This window comes from Trichomycterus rosablanca, chromosome 17 (assembly GCF_030014385.1).
Source record: "Trichomycterus rosablanca isolate fTriRos1 chromosome 17, fTriRos1.hap1, whole genome shotgun sequence".
NCBI lineage: Eukaryota > Metazoa > Chordata > Actinopteri > Siluriformes > Trichomycteridae > Trichomycterus > Trichomycterus rosablanca.
In genome coordinates, this window is record NC_086004.1 from 2,470,036 (window position 1) to 2,490,497 (window position 20,462).

Below are 20,462 nucleotides of genomic sequence, written 5' to 3' on the forward strand. Positions count from 1 at the left end.
ACTGCCGCTGCTAGCAGGCCCCGTCCTGACCGCTCGGCTCAGTAATGGGGCGCCGGAATGAAAAGGTGGACACGTGGTTCCGGTTCTGATCCCCAGGAATGCAACCTCGTTAAACTGGTACCCGGAGAGATCTCACGCCCGTTTTAGGCACACGTTTCCGAATCTGAGAGAGTGGTTCTGAGTTCTGACCTGAGGTGCAAACGGACAAAAGTATTGGGACGGGCACAAATTCCCACAGACAGACTTCTAACAGACGTCTTGTGAGAAGCCCTCTCAGAAGAGCGACTATATGGGATCTAGTGTAGATGCCCACGTGCCAGTGACTGCAGACGGGGGGCGGTTAAACAAATTAACTTTACACATCACCTGGCAGTGCCCAGACATACAAATGCTGTCATCTTTTGACTGAATGGGCACAAATTCCCACAGACAGACGTCTTGTAAGAGCGGCTATATGGGATCTATATGGGAGGTCACTATATGGGATGTCTGACAAGCATTTAATTATATATACTATTCACATATACAGTATATGGCCAAAAATATTTGGACACCTGACCATGAGCTTGTTGGACGCCTCACAGAGCGATGCCCTGTAGATGCCAGCATGCCAGCGACTGCAGACAGTGACCTGGTACATGAAATCAGTGCCTGGACATACAAATGCTGTCATCTTTGGACTGAATGGGCACAAATTCCCACAGACAGACTTCTAACATACGTCTTGTGAGAAGCCCTCTCAGAAGAGTGGCTGTTGGTCTAGATGAATATGTAACACAGAGGTCAGTCTATGGGATGTCCGACAAGCTCATAATCAGGTGTCTGGATACTTTTTTGCATGAAAACTATTAAACAGAGTTTCTGTTTTCCGTCAGGACCTTAAACGTGTCGCACAGTGCAGCGTAACATCACAGCAGGCTCGTAACACTGAGAAATCAGTCGGTTATTGACGTGCAGGAGCGTCGCGTCCATTATAAACGCCGTGTGCGAAATTGTACGAGTGACAAACAGGATAGAAATACAGTGACGGACGGGCAGGAATCCTATAGCCGAGCGATATATCTCAGCAGGAAGTCGATGTGAGAACGCGACCTCCATTTATAACCCGTCCTGACAGGAGGTGAGAGAAAAGCCAAGCAGCGCCGGGCAGCGCCGGGCAGGAATACGAATGAGCCGCGTCTGGACCAGATATACAGAGCGGATCAATTCACATAAAAATGCCACGCTGGTTTAAACCTTCAGGAAATTGAATTCAGATGATGGAGATCTACTCTGCTGCTGGAAGTCGACTCTGAAACGTAAACAGCAGGAGACGTGTACATGTAAACATTTAATGATATAGCCAAAAATTGGACACCTGACCATGAGCTTGTTGGATGCCCCATAGACTAAACTCTGTATGATCTTTTCAGCTAGAACAGCAGCCGCTCTTCTGAGAGGGTTTTCACTAGATTTTGAAGTACGTCTGTGGGAATTTGTGCCCATTCACTCAAAAGATGGTCAAGAAAGCATTAGCTGACGTTCCGGTTCATTCCAGAGCTGTTCAGTGGGGTTGAGGTCAGGGCTCTTTGCAGGACACTGGAGTTTCATGGTTTTAAATCAAGATTTTTTTAAGGACCTTCCCTAAACTGTTGCTGCAAAGACAAAAACATAGACTGGGGTCTAGGGTTCAAATCCCCACTTGTGCTATCGGCCTTTAGGGTGTCTACATACAGACATGACTGGAGATGTTTGGGCGTGGTTGTGCTATTGTGGTTGAGACCCCACAAGGGATTGGCTATGTCTAAGAAGGGGAGTGGCTTTCTGCCCAAGGTGTGTTACTTCATCGCGCCCAGCGATCCTGTAGAAACCGGAAACAGGATCAACTGCAATTCTGACCAGGATAAACCTAACCTAATCATGACTGTTCTGAGTGTTCCTAAAAGTTTTTCTCGCATGTCTCTGACGGCACAGCGGAAGGTTTTGGGGGGCATCAGATTTGCCACTTGCTCCGCTGTTAACGGCTGTCCGTGCATGTGATCCTAAACTCGAAGCTAATGCCGCTATAAAGACCAGGCCTGTTGGGATCACTGGTAAACAGTCGACCGTTTGCGTCGGAGTGGATGTCAGGCGTAATCGAGGGTCCGTTTATCACTTAATAACTAATTAAAAGGCTTGAAGGGCTCAGCGAAGTGATGCCGTTTCCATCTGAGCGTGAATGAGAGGGAATCGCCGAAGCGCGGTCCAGTTTGCCATTGTGTCTCAATTTACCAGTCAATAATGGGAGGACTGGGATCGCTCGATGCCTCGGACTGAGGGGGGTGATGGTGCGCCTCAGTGTGTGTCAGATTATCTTCCTGAAATGTGCCTGGGACACAAAGTGAAATAAACGTCGCATGTGTTATTTAATTTCTGCATTAATAAGAATACCAGTCAAGTCCAGTCAGGTAAGGATTCCACCAGTGTCACCAATAACATGACTAATAATGACTTCTATACTGGTTACCAGTTAATCCCAGTATTATTAGTTTATTCCATCCGTATCGAACCCCCTTCTGTCCAGTCCTTGTTAACTTTTATTGGTCTGAGAAGCTTAAACACCGCGTTCAGTCACTTACTTACAGATTAGATCCTTTTAAAAGGGAGCAAATGCTCATTTGCGTCAGGAGCGATGGGCTCATGGTGGCATTATTTCCCTGTTTAGAGGAACGATTTCACTTAATGATGCCACGGTGTCGGTGAGAGACGGAGATTAACCTAGGTGGTTAGTCTGACCTAAACAGGCCTGGCATTAAATTATTGTCTGCACATCACAGCCTGATTTAAACTGAGAAGAAGTTGGAGAACATCAGACCCCAAAATGGAGGACATCAGACCTTCAAAAGAAGGGCATCAGACCCCTAAAAGAAGAACATCAGACCTTCAAAAGGAGGGCATCAGACCCCAAAAAGGAAACATCAGACCCCTAAAAGAAGAACATCAGACCTTCAAAAGAAGGGCATCAGACCCCTAAAAGAAGAACATCAGACCTTCAAAAGGAGGGCATCAGACCCCAAAAAGGAAACATCAGACCTCTAAAAGAAGAACATCAGACCTTCAAAAGAAGGGCATCAGACCCCTAAAAGAAGAACATCAGACCTTCAAAAGGAGGGCATCAGACCCCAAAAAGGAAACATCAGACCCCTAAAAGAAGAACATCAGACCTTCAAAAGAAGGGCATCAGACCCCTAAAAGAAGAACATCAGACCTTCAAAAGGAGGACATCAGACCCCAAAAAGGAAACATCAGACCCCTAAAAGAAGAACATCAGACCTTCAAAAGAAGGGCATCAGACCCCAAAAAGAAGAACATCAGACCTTCAAAAGGAGGGCATCAGACCCAGAAAAGGAAACACCAGACCCCTAAAAGAAGAACATCAGACCTTCAAAAGAAGGGCATCAGACCCCTAAAAGAAGAACATCAGACCTTCAAAAGGAGGGCATCAGACCCCAAAAAGGAAACATCAGACCCCTAAAAGAAGAACATCAGACCTTCAAAAGAAGGGCATCAGACCCCAAAAAGAAGAACATCAGACCCCAAAACATAGGACATCAGACCCCAAAACATAGGACATCAGACCCCAAAAAGGAGAACATCAGACCCCAAAAAAGAGGACATCAGACCTTCAAAGGGAGGGCATCAGACCCCAAAAAGGAAACATCAGACCCCTAAAAAGAGGACATGAGTGCCCAAAAAGAAGAACATCAGACCCCAAAAAGGAGGACATCAGACCCCCCAAAAAAAGAACATCAGACAATTAGGCCCCAAAAAGGAGAACATCAGACCTTCAAAAAAAGGACATCCGACCCCAAAAAAAGAACGAGAACATCAGACCCCAAAAAGGAGAACATCAGACCTCAAAAAGGAGGGCATCAGACCATCAGACCCCAAAAATGAGAACATCAGACCTCAAAAAGGAGGGCATCAGACCATCAGACCCCAAAAAAGACATCAGTCCCCAAAAAGGAGAACATCAGACCCCAAAAAAGAGGCCATCAGACTCAAAAAAGGAGGACATCAGACCCCAAAACCGGAGTACCTGGATGCAAACCCACACACACACACAAACTTCTACAGATGGAGACTGGAGGTTACAGGAACCCGCTGTACCAGCTGTGCCACCTACATGGTACCAACGTTTGTATAGTTTCAGCCTTGATAAGTCTAGATGAAAGGAACTCCACCGTGTTTTTCCCCAACGTGGGTGCCTGAAGTTCACCTCATTAGAGCTAAAAAGACACACGGTTCGATCGGTTGTGTGTTTTTCCGAGGGAAGGTGCCCGGCGCTGGTCCTCTCTGTGATCGATGGGGTAAGGAAGGGTGTGGGAAACATGTCTGCAAGCCTCCTCGTCCTACTTATGCTCCCTCGAGGAGGTAGAGGGGGTATCGGAGCTGTCTTCGGTCCAATTGATGTTCTGATTAGTTTAATCCAGCGAGCCGAGGGAGAAGAGGCGCCTCTCACTGGCCCTGAGAACCCACGTGAACTTAGTGGAACCTGTTTGAACCCTCAGTGGGGTTCATTTGCCTTTTTTTGTTTGAAGCTGGGCTTCGTTTCATAGGCTGTCAAACGGTCAGTTCAATACTTTGGACGATGGGAACGATGGGCATGATCTAGATTATCCACCTACTGGCAGAAGGCTTCACACATTCTAGAATTATGTCTGTGGGAATTTGTGCCCAGGCATACACCATAGCCCATAGTGGAGCTCAATAGTTTAAAAAAGCTGGACCCTGCAGCGCCAAAACCACCATGCTGCCCTGCTGGACCCCTGAGCTATCCTGGTAAGGGTCACTGTGGGTCTGCAGTCCATCACAAACACACTGGTCCCAAGTGGGACTGGACTCACTGGACTGTAGTCCCTCCCAGATCACCCACACTGACCTATTCACTGTCTTACTTACATGTAGAGGCAACTAGACACCAATCACCTACCGGCATGATTTCCAAGTGGGCGAAGGAACACTAAAGTACCCGTAACAAACCTGTATGGACGTCCAGACCTTCAGAAGCTCTTCAGAAACTTTGGAAGGAAGGAACAACTGGACTGGACTGGAGGTTTGAGGGAGTCGGGAGCCGGTGAGATACGATCGCGAGTTGACGCTCTGCGCCGCGCCGCGTCCGTATCTCCAGCATGCTTTTAGCTATCTGGGCCACCATCAAGGTCAACGCTGATGGATCATAGCGAGGCTTTTACATTAGCGGGAAGGGCAAGTACCCATCCAGCCCCCGCTGATAGATTATCAAAGCCTCAGACCGAGATTAGATGCTATTTTGGGATGGTGAAGGTCTGGAAGAACGGATTAATTAACGAAGGTTACGGGACAGAAGTCTCGTCCTGGACGCGCCGCTCTTCTAATTTCATTTATTTACGTGCGGAACGTTTTGTCCCCGAAACGGAATCTGTTGTGTTTTTTTAATGAGGTTTTTGTGCTGGTGCTTAATTAGCTTCTCTAGACGAGCGGAAAGAATCCGAAACACAACAGAAATGCTGCGTAATATCTGTAGCTCGATTAGGAACCATCAGGAAGTCTGTTCCGGTCGCTCGCCGCCTCTTCTGTCTAGGTTTCAGGTTTATGACAGGAGATAAGCCAAGGACCTGCGTTTCTACTGGTTTGAAAGCCTAGCAGTTACGGTCGCTTGTGTCGCAGGTTCATTGGTTCCAAACCAGCAGGTCTGCAGGAGTAGAGGAAGCGAAATGCGATCGGGTAATTGGATATGACTAGATTGGGAGTAAAATTGGGGGGGATGCATTAGGAGAAATTTAATGCATTTGCCCCCAGTTTTCCTCCCAATCCAGAATCACCCGATCGCATTTCACTTCCTCCTATTATGACCGTCAGTAACACACTCCCCCTCTAACGTGTCCATTAGGAACAGTGGTAGCCCAGTGGCTAGCACTTTCAATTAGGGCTATCATTAAAAGGTTGAGAGTTTAAATCCCAGCTCTGCCGTGCAGCCACTGTTGGACCCCTGAGCAAAGCCCTTAACCCTCTTAGCTTCATGGGCGCCATACAATGCTCTCTGACCCCTAGCTTTCAAACAAGCTGGGATATGTGGAAAAATCTGTAAATGTATATGTCAAATAAAGGCGTTCTATTTTATGTTAGGTTAAGATGCTGGACTAGTAATCATAAGGTTGTCGGTTCACTGTTGGGCCCCTGAGTAAAGTATAGTATTACGTAATTGTAAGTCGCATTGAATAAAAGTAAATGTAAATTATCCCCCGTCTTTGTGCAGCACCTCAGTCAGCCAGCAGAGGTCGTAACTGCAGCATTCCTACCCTCGGATGAGCCTATCGTTGTCCGTATAGGCGCCCGACCTGCTGGTAGCACAGCTAAGATTCGAAATCACAAGTTTGAGACATTTCTGGCCGAGAACTTGTGATTTTGTGGTGGAAATTCAGCAAACAAGTATCAAACCAGTACCGGCACCATGCCAGTGGAAAAGCGCTAATCTTTATAAGCTTTCCTTTATAAGAAGAATTTCTCAGTCCTGTGTAGTCATGCTTTACCCTGGTGCCTCATATTTTTATAGACTGGTACTTTGACCCCCTCTGTGTTGTGGTATTTCTCTCAGGTGTTGCTGCAAAGATAAAAGCACATCATTTACATGATATAATTGATTTATTATACCTGTTAGCTATTGTTGTGGCTGAAACACATGCATTCAAAAATGGCAGCGTCTCAGTACTTTTGAATGTGGATCAGTGGTCTTTTACCAAGGGTCGGAAAAAACTGGCCTCTATACTCTATTACGCTGTAATCCACCAGTTACTAAAAACATTTTAGCTATAAAGTAAAAAGCTGCTGGAAAATGTGTGACACTGTCCACAGCCGAACAGGATTTACCCCGCTATAGGCTTGACGTTGGGGTGCAAAAAGGAAACCACTGCTGTCTGTTAATACACAATTTTGGCCTGGCTCACTGTCAGAATTCCAATTCCTCCCAAGGAGGTACCAGGGAGTTGAGGTCAGAGTTGAGGTCAGGACCTCTAAATCTTGTCTTCTTTGACTCTGGATTGTTCACAGGGGCCAAATGTTGTTCCATGTTGGAACGGGAAACAGCCCCCAATCACTTTCCTTTAATTTCATAACTGAGCTAAACACACCTGCTGGTGATGGGTGTGGCAGAAACACCACGGCGCTTTCATTTAGATGGGTGTCCACATACTTTTGGCCATACGATTTATATAGTCTAAGCATGAGATATTTTTCTGCCCTGCATTTTCTGAGGCCGGTGCTAGTGGGTCGAAGGGTCGGAGCTGTGCTGGATTATTATGTCTGTGGACAGCGGTGTTTCGAGTTACTCTGCACCTCACTAAATGCCTTTAAATTTTTAATTCGCTCAGGAACAAAGATCACATCATGGGGGGATAGCGTGGCGATAATTTATTTAAGACGGCCTCTCCGGGGCAAGACTGGGAGTTTGCGGTTTGCGGATATGGGAGGACTCGTCTGTCACCACGTACCACAAGGTCAGGCCGAGGAACTGAAGCGTTTGCTTCGGAAACGGGACGCGCGGCAAAGCGACGCCACTTGTTTAGATTTTTAAATAAAATAAACAGTTCAGTCTAAAATGAGGGACAGCTGTAGCCTAGTGGTTAAGGCTACAAGCCCCACCACTGCCAGGCTGAAAATGTTGGGCCCCTGAGCAAGGCCCTTGACCCTCAATTGCTTAGACAATGTACTGTCACTGTACTGTAAGTCGCTTTGGATAAAAGCGTCTCCTAAATGCTCAAAATGTAAATAGTCGTTCAATATCTGAACTGCTGTGTTTGGAACTACCAGGCTAGTGCAGAATGGAGCAACCCAATGGGCGCCCAGGGTTCGATTTTTATATCCGTATGGGTTTCCTACTTTCTGGTGTCGTCTCTCATTCTAAACACATGCAGAAGGTGGATTGGCGGCTTTAAATCTCACCTTACACTGGGTGCGCCTAGCGTTCAGTGAAGTCTGTTGAAGCCAAACCCGCTACAACGCTGATCAGGATAAAGCAAAAAGTTTTGGGACACCCTTTCTCACTTTTGAAGTCATGTGTTTCAGCCACAACAGTTTAGGGAAGGTCCTTTCCTTTTCCAGAAAACCAAGAAACTCCGGTGTCCTGCACAGAGCCATGACGTCATCTCAGCCCGACTGAATGGCTCTGGGATGAACCGGAACATCAACCGAGGCTTTCTTGATGGCACCATTGACCAGCCATACAAATGCTGTAGTCTTTAGACTGAGTGGGCACAAATTCCCATACACAGACACACTTCAAAGTCCTGTGAGAAGCCTCCTCAGAAGAGCGGCTGTTGTTCTAGCTCACACAGAAGTCGCTCTAGTTTAACAGCGTTTGTTTTTGAAACGAGGCGTCCGACAGGCTCACGGGCAGGCGTCCGAATACTTTTGGCCGTTTATCTGTGCACCAGCTTCTGTGTTAAGCATGTGTGTACCAGCGAGGTGCTCAGATCTCGTCCTGAAACTGTTTTTAATCTGAGTAAATCTCCCGCTTCTGTTGTTCGTCCAGGTGCTTTTCTTCATTTCATCATTACATGTTAATGCTTGTGAGTGTGTTTACTAAAGCGCCGGTGCTTAGAAGCACTGATCAGGAGTCGTTTATTACGTTTGGTGTTGAAGCCTCTGCTTATCCGCAGTGGAGATTTTGTTTGGCTGCTGGACTTTAATGCAGTTCTTATTTAATGAGTGAGGATTAAAGAGGATAAAACATGTCGATTGGCTTGAAGTCGTCGCTGTTACATTAACAGTAACGTAGCTTCTGCTGAATTAATTCTCTAGTCAGTCACGTTAAAGGGCCGCGCCCTTCTGCATCGCCATTCTGGCCGGCAGAGGGGCCACGGAGGTGCAGATAATCAATACCACGTCTCTGCTGGCCGGGGGGGCTGATCAGGAATCTCATGATACTGCGCTCTGTGAGACTTCACCCAGGCGGGTAAAAGGAAATTGATCAGCAACATTTGAAAGAGTCAGAGTCTGTGTGAGATTACGAATTTAAAAGAGTCAAGTCTATGTGAGACAGAGATGTTCACAGGTCACAAAATTCCAGTCAGAGGCAAGTCACGAGTCTTTAGGCTAGAGTCCGAGTCGAGTCACGAGTCTTTAGGCTAGAGTCCGAGTCAAGTCACGAGTCTTTAGGCTAGAGTCCGAATCAAGTCATGAGTCTTTAGGCTAGAATCCAAGTCAAGTCACGAGTCTTTAGGCTAAAGTCCGAGTCAAGTCACGAGTCTTGTCTTTAGGCTAGAGTCCGAGTCAGGTCACGAGTATTTAGACTAAAGTCTGAGTCAAGTCACGAGTCTTTAGGCTAGAGTCCGAGTCAAGTCACAAGACTTTAGGTTAGAGTCCGAGTCAAGTCACGAGTCTTTAGGCTAGAGTCTGATTCAAGTCACGAGTCTTTAGGCTAGAGTCTGATTCAAGTCACGAGTCTTTAGGCTAGAGTCTGATTCAAGTCACGAGTCTTTAGGCTAGAGTCTGATTCAAGTCACGAGTCTTTAGGCTAGAGTCTGATTCAAGTCACGAGTCTTTAGGCTAGAGTCCGAGTCAAGTCACGAGCCTTTAGGTTAGAGTCTGAGTCAAGTCACGAGTCAATATAATCTACACAAAACATATATTGGAAATGTAGCGTAGAAATAAACAAATAATCTGTAAGTTCAGATAAAAAACAACAACAGATTAGCGAGTGTATTTAGCCGTTTTACTTCGTGCCTACGGCTTAGATAACGGAAGAACGTTTGGTAAAAAGTGTCCGTGGCATTTAAACTCGGCCAGAACTATTGTTGGGTTTGTGTATGCCAGTTCTGACAGAACCCGTCCGGGTGCCAAACGCCGCTAAAGCTCCTGAGTCCTGTTTATGGTTTGAATAAAAGCTTCGTGCTTCTGATGTTCGGCCAGGCGCTCTTCGAGGCCGCTGTAATCACCGCTACATGTTCATGCTCGCGTGTTTGTTCGCCGAGTGCCGACGCTTAAGCGCCGATCAGCAGCAATTTATTAAATTTGCCATCAAAGCCGCCACTTATCCGCGCTGGGATTTTTTCTCTCCGCTGCGGGACTTGGCCGCCGCGCTATCATGAAGTTCATCCTTAATGAGCGCGGATTAGAGGGGATGATCCCAGATTTGCACAGACCTGCCGCAGTCCTCCGGAGGTCAGAGTCCAAATCCCCCAGCAGTAGGTCATCATAACGTTTTGTAATAAATAACGTTCATCGCTCGCGCCCCCGTATCCCGGAGCGACCGCGTTGGCTCCTCCCTCGTACGGATAAAGCGACTGCAGGTCGTTCATTATGGTAATTACGCGAATTACCGTCTCGTTTCACAAATTATACCGGTCGCAAAATAAAACGGACGCTGTTACGTTTATTGTCCGGCGCACACAGTACGGCACGGCTCCGAGTCTTCAGGGTCGATTTACACGATTGAAGGCGAAAGTATTCGGACGCCTGATTGTGAGCATGTCACATCTAAAAAACAAATAGTATTAAAATAGAGTGACATCTATGCAGAGGTGGGGACTCACAGCGACTTCAGACTCGACTCGACGCAATGTGTAAATGTTCCAGCCAGCTTCCGGCGTAGTGATGAAGCGTCGCTCCCTACTCCCTACACAGTCTGAAGTTCACTTCATTTGAACCTTTTCATTACCTTTGTATTGGAATCTCACTTAAAATGGTGGAATACCCTACGTAGTGCACTTCACAGGAACAACCGGGGTGAATGGAACGCTCCTACAGAATCGGTGCTAATGATTGTAAGACGCTTTCTGAACCAATCAGAGCTTCTGATTGTAATTGTTAGTAAGAAATGCTGTTATTTGCATTTATTCAGTTTGCGTCACACAGATGACATGGTAATGAAACGCTCGATCGGCTTTCTAACGACTTCCTGTTTTACTTCACAACCGGGAAAAGTTTGGAGGTTTTTAATTATAAGCACATTTACAAAATAACGGATTCTGTTCCTAATGGGACGCACGCTTATAAACGTAATAGCATCTGGAAGAACAGAAGCTAAGGTAAGCAGCGGTTATGATTGTTTTCGCTGTGTTTGGGATTTTGGCCACCGTGCCGCTTTTGTTCTTTAATGAAAACAAAACGTATCAGTTGAAGCTTTTAACTGGAACCTTCTTGTTACAGAAATTACATTCATTTACACAATGAGGAGGAAAGTAAAGGCATGAAGTAAAACGGCTAAATACACTCGCTAATCTGTTGTTGTTTTTATCTGAACTTACAGATTATTTCTTTATTTCTACGCTACATTTCCAATATATGTTTTGTGTTTATTATATTGACTCGGACTCTAGCCTAAAGACTCGTGACTTGACTCAGACTCTAGCCTAAAGACTCGTGACTCGACTCGGACTCGTATTTTGTGACTTGTGAACATCTCAGCCTCTGTGTGATCTTCTCAGCTAGAACAACAGCCGCTCTTTTAAAAAGGCCTCTCACAAGACCGTGAAGTAAATCTGTATGTGGGAATTTGTGCCCATTTAGTCAAAAGATGACAGCATTTGTACGGCTGGGCACTGAGGTTGACGTTCCGGTTCATTCCAGAGCTGTTCAGTGGGGCTGAGCAAGGCACTTAGTCACAATTCTTCCCGAATCAGGTGTATAAAACCACGTTTTTCTTGATTTTCTTGTTCCCGTCTTTACTGAACCTCTACGAGACGTAATAAATCTGTAGCATGAATCGTCTTGCTGTTTGTAAAGACTAATTTTTTTATTCGGCGTTACCGTTTATTACCGGTCCTTCACTTTCATCTTGACCCTGACTCGCGGTGGAGATTATTATTCATGCTTTTCTGAGAAGGGCGAGCGCTTATACAGCAAGCGCTTCTACACTTATCTGCACCACACAGGGTCACTAATGCGCGGGGGGGATGCGGGAGCCGGGCGGCGCGTTTGGGCGATATCGGCTGGACGGAAGGATGAAGCGGTGGAGCGTGTGATTAATGTCGAGGGTTTTTTGGCTGGTCCTGCTGTAGGTTTATCTGAGTGTGCTTTGACTTCCTGTGGATCAGTAACACTAAGCTTGAGGACAGGTGACCCGCTGGGTGGACGCGGCCCACCTTGATGAATCGGGTGACCCACCAGGCTGCGGATACTTGAGGATTAGATAGTGTAAAAACTCAGGGTGTACTTTAGGACTCCCAGTCGCAGTTTTGCTTCAAGAGAGATGATGATTCTGATGGCAAAGGCGGGTTTATACAACAAGACTCTGGGCGCCCAGGTTCTGCTAGCACACCAGCGCTGAGACTGGTAGTAGTTTGATGATGGACTAGTGTATTTTACCACCTATTACTTTGACACACACTATCTGGTCAAAAGTTTTTGGACACTTAAATGCTGTGATTTATTTAGCTTTAAGAACAGCCACTCTTCTGAAAAGACTTTTCACAAGACCTCGCCTGTGTATGGGAATTTGTGCCCATTTTCTTCATGTCTTTATAGGGTCATGCTGGAAGAGAAAAGGAAAGGACCTTCCCTAAACTGTTGCTGCAAAGTTGGAAGCATATCTTTTCCTTCATATAATGTATTGCAAATTTATTACACCTGTTAGCGATTGTTCTGACTGAAACACTGTTGTTGTGGTCCCTGTGAGCGGGGGTAGCTCAGAGGTTAAGGTACTGGTCTAGCAATCAGAAGGTTGCAGGTTCAAGCCCAAACTCTGATAAGTTGCCACTGTTGGACTCCTGAGCAAGGCTCTTAACCCTCAATTGACCTTCCCTAACCTGTTGGTACAAAGTTAGAGGCCTATAATTCCCTTTATATGATTGATTCATTACACCTGTTAGCGATTGTTCTGACTGAAACACTGTTGTTGTGGTCACTGTGGACAGTGGTAGTTCATCAGTTAAGGTACAGGACTAGTAATCATAAGGTTGCCAGATCAAGCCCAAACACTGATAAGTTGCCACTGTTGGACTCCTGAGCAAGGCTCTTAATTCTCAATTGCTCAAATTGTGTTCAGTCATAATTGTAGGTCACTTTGGATTAAAAGCATCTGCTAGAACAGGAGAGGACCTTCCCTAAACTGTTGGTGCGACATTAGAAGCCTATAATTCCCTTTATATGATTGATTTATTACACCTGTTAGTGATTGTTGTGGCTGGAACACACGAATTCAATAATTAGAAGGGGCGTCCCAATACTTTTGTCCATGTAAGTCTACAGAGCGCTGCTATAAATTAGCTTAGCGTAACGCTTTAACTGAAACGTAGCCCGAGCGCCTGAGCGGCGTGAAGCGTTCGTGCCCTTCGTTCTTTTGTTTCTGCCGCGTCTCTGTGCCCGCGGTGTCACCGTCACGCCTTCCTACAGGATTTGTCTCCTGATCCCGTTTTACACCCCGAGCCGTTAGCTCGAATCTCGGTTCGCTGTTAGTGCAGGCCAGATGCATGCTGGGTAGGCCGGTATCATGTTTACGACCCAGAGGAAGAGGAGCGGCAGAGGGAATGACTGACCTTCTCTCTGTGGTCGGTGGCACTCTGCCAGCTCCAGAGATTTTATGCCCGTCTGCTACGTGAGAGGAGCTTAGCGTCGATTCTTTTACTTTACTGTGACTGAGCGAGGTATTTTAATCACTTTTATTAGCCGTGTGGTACCGAGCGTCAGTCTGAGCAGCTGCCGGCTTTACTTTTCTCATCTGTTTATTTATTTATTTTTGTTGGTCTTACAAAAATTTAGTAAATATTTTTATATTTTATTTAATAGTACAGTATCTTTCATGAAACATGTCGGGTCAGATTACAATAAAAAATGTATTGATAAAAAAAGTTATTATTAAATTATTATTATTTTATTATTATTTATATTATTATTATTATATTATCATTATTATTATTATTATTACTATTACTAGTATTATTATTATTGTTATTATTATTATCATCATCATCATTATTATTATCATTATTATTATTATTATTATTATTATTACTATTTTAAGCTTTATTATTTTTTGCTATTATTATTGTTATTATTTTTGTGTTTGATCATATGATGTTATTATTATAAGTAGTAGTAGTAGTATTTTAGGGTTTTATATTTTTCTTTTACTACTATTATTTTATTTTATATTTTTGCTATTATTATTATTATTATTAATATTTTAAGGTTTAATATTGTTTGCTATTATTAAAATTATTATTACTACTAGTAGTAGTATTTTAAGGTTTTATATTTTTCTTTTACTACTATTATTTTATTTTATATTTTTGCTATTATTATTATTATTATTAATATTTTAAGGTTTAATATTTTTTGCTATTATTAAAATTATTATTACTACTAGTAGTAGTATTTTAAGGTTTTATATTTTTCTTTTATTACTGTTATTATTTTACAGTTTAATTATTTTGCTAGAATTATTATTATTATTTTTAATTAATGTTTTTGCTATTATTATTATTAGTTGTAGTATTCTAAAGTTTTAAATTTTTCTTTCATTATTAACATTATTATTATTATTATTATTTTCTTTTATTATTATTATTATTATTATTTTATTATTATGTTACAGTTTAATTGTTTTGCTGTAATTATGATTTTTTTTAATAAATTTTTTGCTATTATTATTATTATTATTATTATTTATTATTATTTTAATGTTCAATTGTTTGCTGTTATTATTATTATTAGTAGTAGTAGTAGTAGTAGTAATATTAGCACTATTATTTTAATGTTGAATTGTTCACTGTTAATGTTATTATTTTTATTATTATTATTATTATTATTATTATTTTATGGTTTAATATTATTATTATTATTATTTATTATTATTTTAATGTTCAATTGTTTGCTGTTATTATTATTATTATTATTATTAGTAGTAGTAGTAATATTAGCACTATTATTTTAATGTTGAATTGTTCACTGTTAATGTTATTATTTTTATTATTAATAATAATTTTCTGATTATTTTTATTGTAAATATGAAAGATTATAGTTTTTCGGAGCTAAATGGAGTTGAAGTGGCGCTTTAGTGAAATATTTACAGTCTGTTTCCAGAACTGGTGAGAAAACGTCTCGAGTTGTTTCCTCAGCGCACTGTTTCATCACAAATCCACCATCTCCCAGTACACCGTGCCCCATGATGCTTCACCATCTGTCACTCGAGCGCCCACTTTCATGCCAGCGTGATTCTTACGTGTGTGTTTGTGGGAAGAAGAAGAAGCGGCCCCGCCCGGCTTATATAACGAGACACGCGGCGTTCGATGCTTTTAGCACCGATCGGCTTCAGATTTTTCATGTTACATAAAAAAACATGCTAGCGTTAGACGGACTGCGTTGCAGCATTAGCGTTGCTCTTTCTACTGAATTGAAACCAGTACCCGCGTGCCCCCGTGCCCGCCGTGTTACATAACACGCGTACACGACTCGTACGTCACATAAAGCCAGCGACAGAGTCAATGTCACCCTGATGTTAACATTAGCACTAATTCAGCAGGTGATGGATGGGCAGCATGGCGGCGGTGGGCGTGTAGAGTAAATTGGTGTGCGTTATACTAATCCCCAGGGCAGGGCGCTTGGCAGAGAGGCTGGAGAGGACACACGGCGCAGCCGCACAGCCTTCTGGGATAGCGCTCAGGCTTAAGCTGTGATGATTGGCTTGGCTCAAATTAAAGCTCCCTGCCGGGAGGAGAGGAATCATGTCCGGGCCCGTTGTCTTGGCAACGGTGCCCCCAGAGGTGCCTGGGGCCTGTTTGGGCAGGAGAGAGAGGGGCGAATTAGGAAAGCTCTTCTCAGGTCTCAGACGGGAGAAGAAAATCTGCCATTAGGATTAAAAACACACATTTATAAGCTATTTATTATAACAAACCTCATTTTCAGAAAAGTTGGGACGCTTTCGGAAACTGTTGAGTCTCGTTTGAGGCAAGAATGGACACCTAAAAAGTCTTATTAATAGAAATGCTGATGGAACACGGGGGTAAATTGTGAATTTCCCCTCTGACTAATAAAGGATTATCTTATTTTAAACACGCCCCTGTCCCAACTTTTTTGGAGTGTGTTTCAGGCATCAAATTCTAAATGTGTTTTATTTACAAACTACAATAAAGCTGATCAATGTGAAATCATTAGAAATAGTTTCTTTTTACCTTTATAAGTTAAATAAAGATTCAGTAGAACGAACAACTCACAGATTCTCCTTTTTATCACTTTTTATGTCCCAACTTTTTTGACAATGTGGTTTGTATTTTGCCAGCATGTAGAAAAAACATGGAAATTGAATACAAAATGAAATATTTAGATAGAGAAGAAGCTTCTACTGGCCGTGTGGCATCTATGGATAACAAAAGCATGTATCTTACGTCATCTGTAGGTCCACTTATGCTGGGGTCCAGGGTTCTAATCACCAGTGGTGCTATCGACCAGCCGGGCATCTACATAGAGACTTAATCAGCTATGTCTGAGAAGGAGGAGGGATGGTCGAGGACCTGATTTGGATTGGCGTCCTATAACTCGCTGTATTACGCCAGGTTGTGTTGCTGCATTGACCCACCGTGAACCTGCCTAGGATAGAGTACATTTAAATGGGTAAAAATGATTGCTAGGGTGGCATAGCGGTCTATTATAACCCTCAGCCATGTTCTAGAAAGACATGATTGGCTTTGGGTAAAGGGTGGGCATTGGGTGGCTGAAGCCCTGTGATGGATTGGCGTCCTGTACAGGGAAACTGGACTCACCATGAACCTGACCAGGATAAAGCAGTGATAGAAAAAAACATGGAAATTGAATATAAAATGAAATATTTAGATAGAGAAGAAGCTTCTACTGGCCTTGTGGCATCTATGGAGAATAAAAGGACCTAAAGATTTTAAGGTTTCAATTTTTAACACCTTTGAGTCGATTTGTGAGGTGAAGATCAAAGAAAAAGTAAAAATAAAAAAGTTCAGTGCAGATTTGCTTTGTTTTTTCTCCAGCACACGTCAGAACATCGATGGACTGGATGAACCGCTCAGAACTTTCTACTCTTAATAAACACACGTCGTTTGGAAGTCTTTTTCATTTCATTTTCTCTTTTATTCTCCTCTCTTCTCCAGGTTCGGCTAAAATTCCAGCAGCGGCGGCGGTGTTAGCAGCGGACGTTTATGAGACGTAGAGCCGGAGAATGAAGCTACAGGAGCTTTGAAATCTCACACAGGTAGGAGCGGTGGATCTACAGTCCTGCTGGATTTTAAAGTCTGGACCACTGTGGTTCTGTTTTATTTTTTAATCACAGCGATCACCAAATTACTCGCGCTTCCTTCCAAACGGCTTGCAAATGCTAAGCAAATGTTTATAAACGTCCGCAAATGAACGATGGTGGTGCAAATCCAACAAGTGTGATTATTTACTTTTACATTTACATGTGTTTTATTCAGTGCTACCGCCAAGCGATGTACGAGGGTTCTTCAAAAAGTTTCCGCTCTTTTTTAACTCTATTTATTAAGAATTTCCTAAACAAACTCCATCACTTTTCTACATGTTCACCTTCCGATGCATTTATCCAGCATCATACCAACAGCAAAAAATGTTGTTGGTTGAGCTCGTAGCCACTGATGCGCCGCTGCTTTCACATCATCATCACATGAAAATCTTCTTCCCCTTAAAGCTTCTTTGAGCATCCAAAAAGGTGGAGATCAGATGGAGCTAAATCCGGACTATAAGCGTCTCTCAGTCTCTCAGACACGACCGATTACACCACAATATAAATGTGAGGAAACTTTTTGAAGATCCCTCGTATGTTTTCCAGCAAGAAAAGCAAGAGGATCAGAATGGTTTGTAATACATTCTGGAAATGTTTGTAAAAGGATCCGTGTCTGAGGAGCACATTTTTCCTACAAACGTGCCTGAACGAATCCCCCGACATGGACCCGTACTAGACCTGAACCACAGAATTTCCATTCAGATTTTCCTACATGTAAATCCAACATCTGAATAAAAACGGCTGGACGGCGGCCGGTGCTCAGCCCTGACCGACCCAGTCAGGTGTTAGCTCAGGTCTGTAGGGTCTTTGTGTTGTCGCCTGTGTGCGGTCGCGGTGTGTTGGAGTGTGATGACCGCGGAGCTGAGATTAAAAAGCATTACCGTATTTCATACGAGCGGCGGCGATGGGAGCGTGTCTTCACCTGTAGCTGCTCTTTTATCTCCGTAATTACCGTCTCCGTCTCTGCCGATGGTAGAGAAGGGATTACTCGGCCGTCTGTATTGAACCTGCTATTATCTTTACTGCCACTTGGCTATAAAGTCGGTAAATGGTGTAAATGATAGGCATAGGATGTCCTTCTGCTGATATTCTTGCCTGTATAAGCTACCTAGTTCAATACGAAGACTTTCTAGGTCTCCGTCTGTCAGGGTGGCATTACAGCGCCATGACATGATGGCTTACGGATCAGTGGGCGCCTTTAACTTGCTGAGAATAGAATAAAGTATAGACGCATGAATTATAAAGGTCCTCTTATTTCTAATAAAACCTGCTATTGAGGGTAATAACACCAGTTAGCTGGGGATTCTTGACATTCCTTTAGCATTCACAGGCCGCAAGTAGGGCAGTTATACAGTAGCTCAGTGGTTAATGTACTAGACTAGTAATCAGAAGGTTGCTGGTTGAAGCCCCACCACCGTCAGTCCTAATTGTAAGTCGCTTTGGATAAAAGCGTCTCTACTGATATGGGCGGGACTAAGCCGGATGGGGTCTCTCTCTCAAAACTAGTGCATTTACGACCCCTGCTGGCTGATTGATGGCACCAGCACAGAGATGAGAAAAGAGTGCTCTCAGGGTGTGTCTCTCCGTACACAACGCTGAGTTGCACTGCACTTGTCAAAGTGTAGGTGATAAGATGCATACGGCTGCTGCCCACGTGTCAGGTTAGCTTCGTTCTCCTCAATCAGAGCGGGGATCGGCATTGGTGGAGAGCATGAAACAATCGGGCAATTGGACGCGCCAAAAAGGAAGAAAATGCATAAATAAAATATATATACAGTGTATCACAAAAGTGAGTACACCCTTCACATTTCTGCAGATATTTAAGTATATCTTTTCATGGGACAACACTGACAAAATGACACTTTGACACAATGAAAAGTAGTCTTTGTGCAGCTTATATAACAGTGTAAATTTATTCTTCCCTCAAAATAACTCAATATACAGCCATTAATGTCTAAACCACTGGCAACAAAAGTGAGTACACCCCTTAGTGAAAGTTCCTGAAGTGTCAATATTTTGTGTGGCTACCATTATTTCCCAGAACTGCCTTAACTCTTCTGGGCATGGACAGAGCCGTAGATAGAGAGAGTTGCGACACTCCTTGATCTCGCCGCTACGCGGTCACGTGGTTCATGTAACCCTCAATAGTTCCAAACAAACTCGGCGCTGTCATGTTCTCAAATGGGACAGGCAGCAGTAAATGAAATATTAAACGGCAAATAATAAACATTTGTACAATTTCTGGGTATTTTCAACTGCGTTTACATTTACTGCATCTTACTGCAACCATAAAGTGGAAGATTGATGTTTATAATGATTTGTTAATAGGTCGTTCTTGTTAACACACAGTACATTATATTAGCATACATTACATAATGCGATATCATTAAGTAGTAGAGACAATATACAGTATAGACATTAAAGTTTTTTATGTTTTGTTTTTTGCATAAACTAATCTCCCTTCACTTTCCTGAGGATTCATAATAATAATCATTTTGGCTAAACACTAAGTCATGTGCTGGATTCATAAGGTTTACCTGCACTGAATGAACAGATTGATAAACACATTACCGTACCAAAAACATTATAGTGCAGGTACATGAAAAAGCATTCATTCATCTCTTATTTCATGAGTGATTAATAATTGATTCCTACATGTAATACATTAATGAATTCATTATGAATATATGCACTAGTTCATTTTGTCTAATGTAAGTGGTGGACAAGGTACACAAACCATGTAGTTGAGTTAAAGTAGAGATATCCAAGGTAACATATTACTCCAGTAAAAGTAGTAGTAAAAGTAAAAATACTCTTTACCTCCACTAAAGTACTAAACTAAATTTACCTTCAAATGTACTTAAGTATGAAAGTAAAAGTATAATGATTTATTGTGGTTCTAATGTTTTATGATCATTTCTGTAACAAGACTCTTGATTAATCAACTCATTTTAGGTGAAAAGACTCGTGTGTCATTAATTAAGCTTAACTGACTAAGCTAAATTGGGTTATACCTATTAATTAAGATAAACATGTAACATTTAGTGCTGAGCAAATGCTAAACAATAACAGTATTAAGTATATTAATGACATTAAATTCATAATTTTTTTAAAACAAAGCAACAAACAGCTAAAAATGTTTGATAAGTAGTGGAAATGAATGGGGCTCTATGGGATGTTTGGAACTATACAGAGCTCCACAACCCGGAAGCTGCGCAGAAAAAATGTCCCGCCCCCTTTCCAACGGTTCCCTATGGGAGTGTCA

The 20,462-nt window shown here is 42.9% G+C and overlaps 1 protein-coding gene and 1 long non-coding RNA gene across 6 annotated transcripts in view; one reads left to right on the forward strand and one right to left on the reverse strand.

The window, feature by feature from the left end:
- Positions 1–20,462, forward strand: part of ptprsa (protein tyrosine phosphatase receptor type Sa) — a 265,829-nt gene that overhangs the window by 30,411 nt on the left and 214,956 nt on the right. For all 5 annotated transcript variants that reach the window (XM_063012370.1, XM_063012365.1, XM_063012368.1 and 2 more), the window contains exon 2: positions 17,052–17,152. The gene's annotated coding sequence lies outside the window, so the exon portion shown is untranslated. The remainder of the gene's footprint in view (positions 1–17,051; positions 17,153–20,462) is intronic.
- LOC134331102 (uncharacterized) overlaps positions 6,453–20,462 on the reverse strand; it is a 29,295-nt gene continuing 15,285 nt past the window's right edge. The window contains exons 3-5 of the long non-coding RNA XR_010015104.1: positions 16,320–16,521; positions 12,565–12,743; positions 6,453–6,601 (exon numbers count right to left, since the gene is read on the reverse strand). This is a non-coding gene — a long non-coding RNA (uncharacterized LOC134331102). The remainder of the gene's footprint in view (positions 6,602–12,564; positions 12,744–16,319; positions 16,522–20,462) is intronic.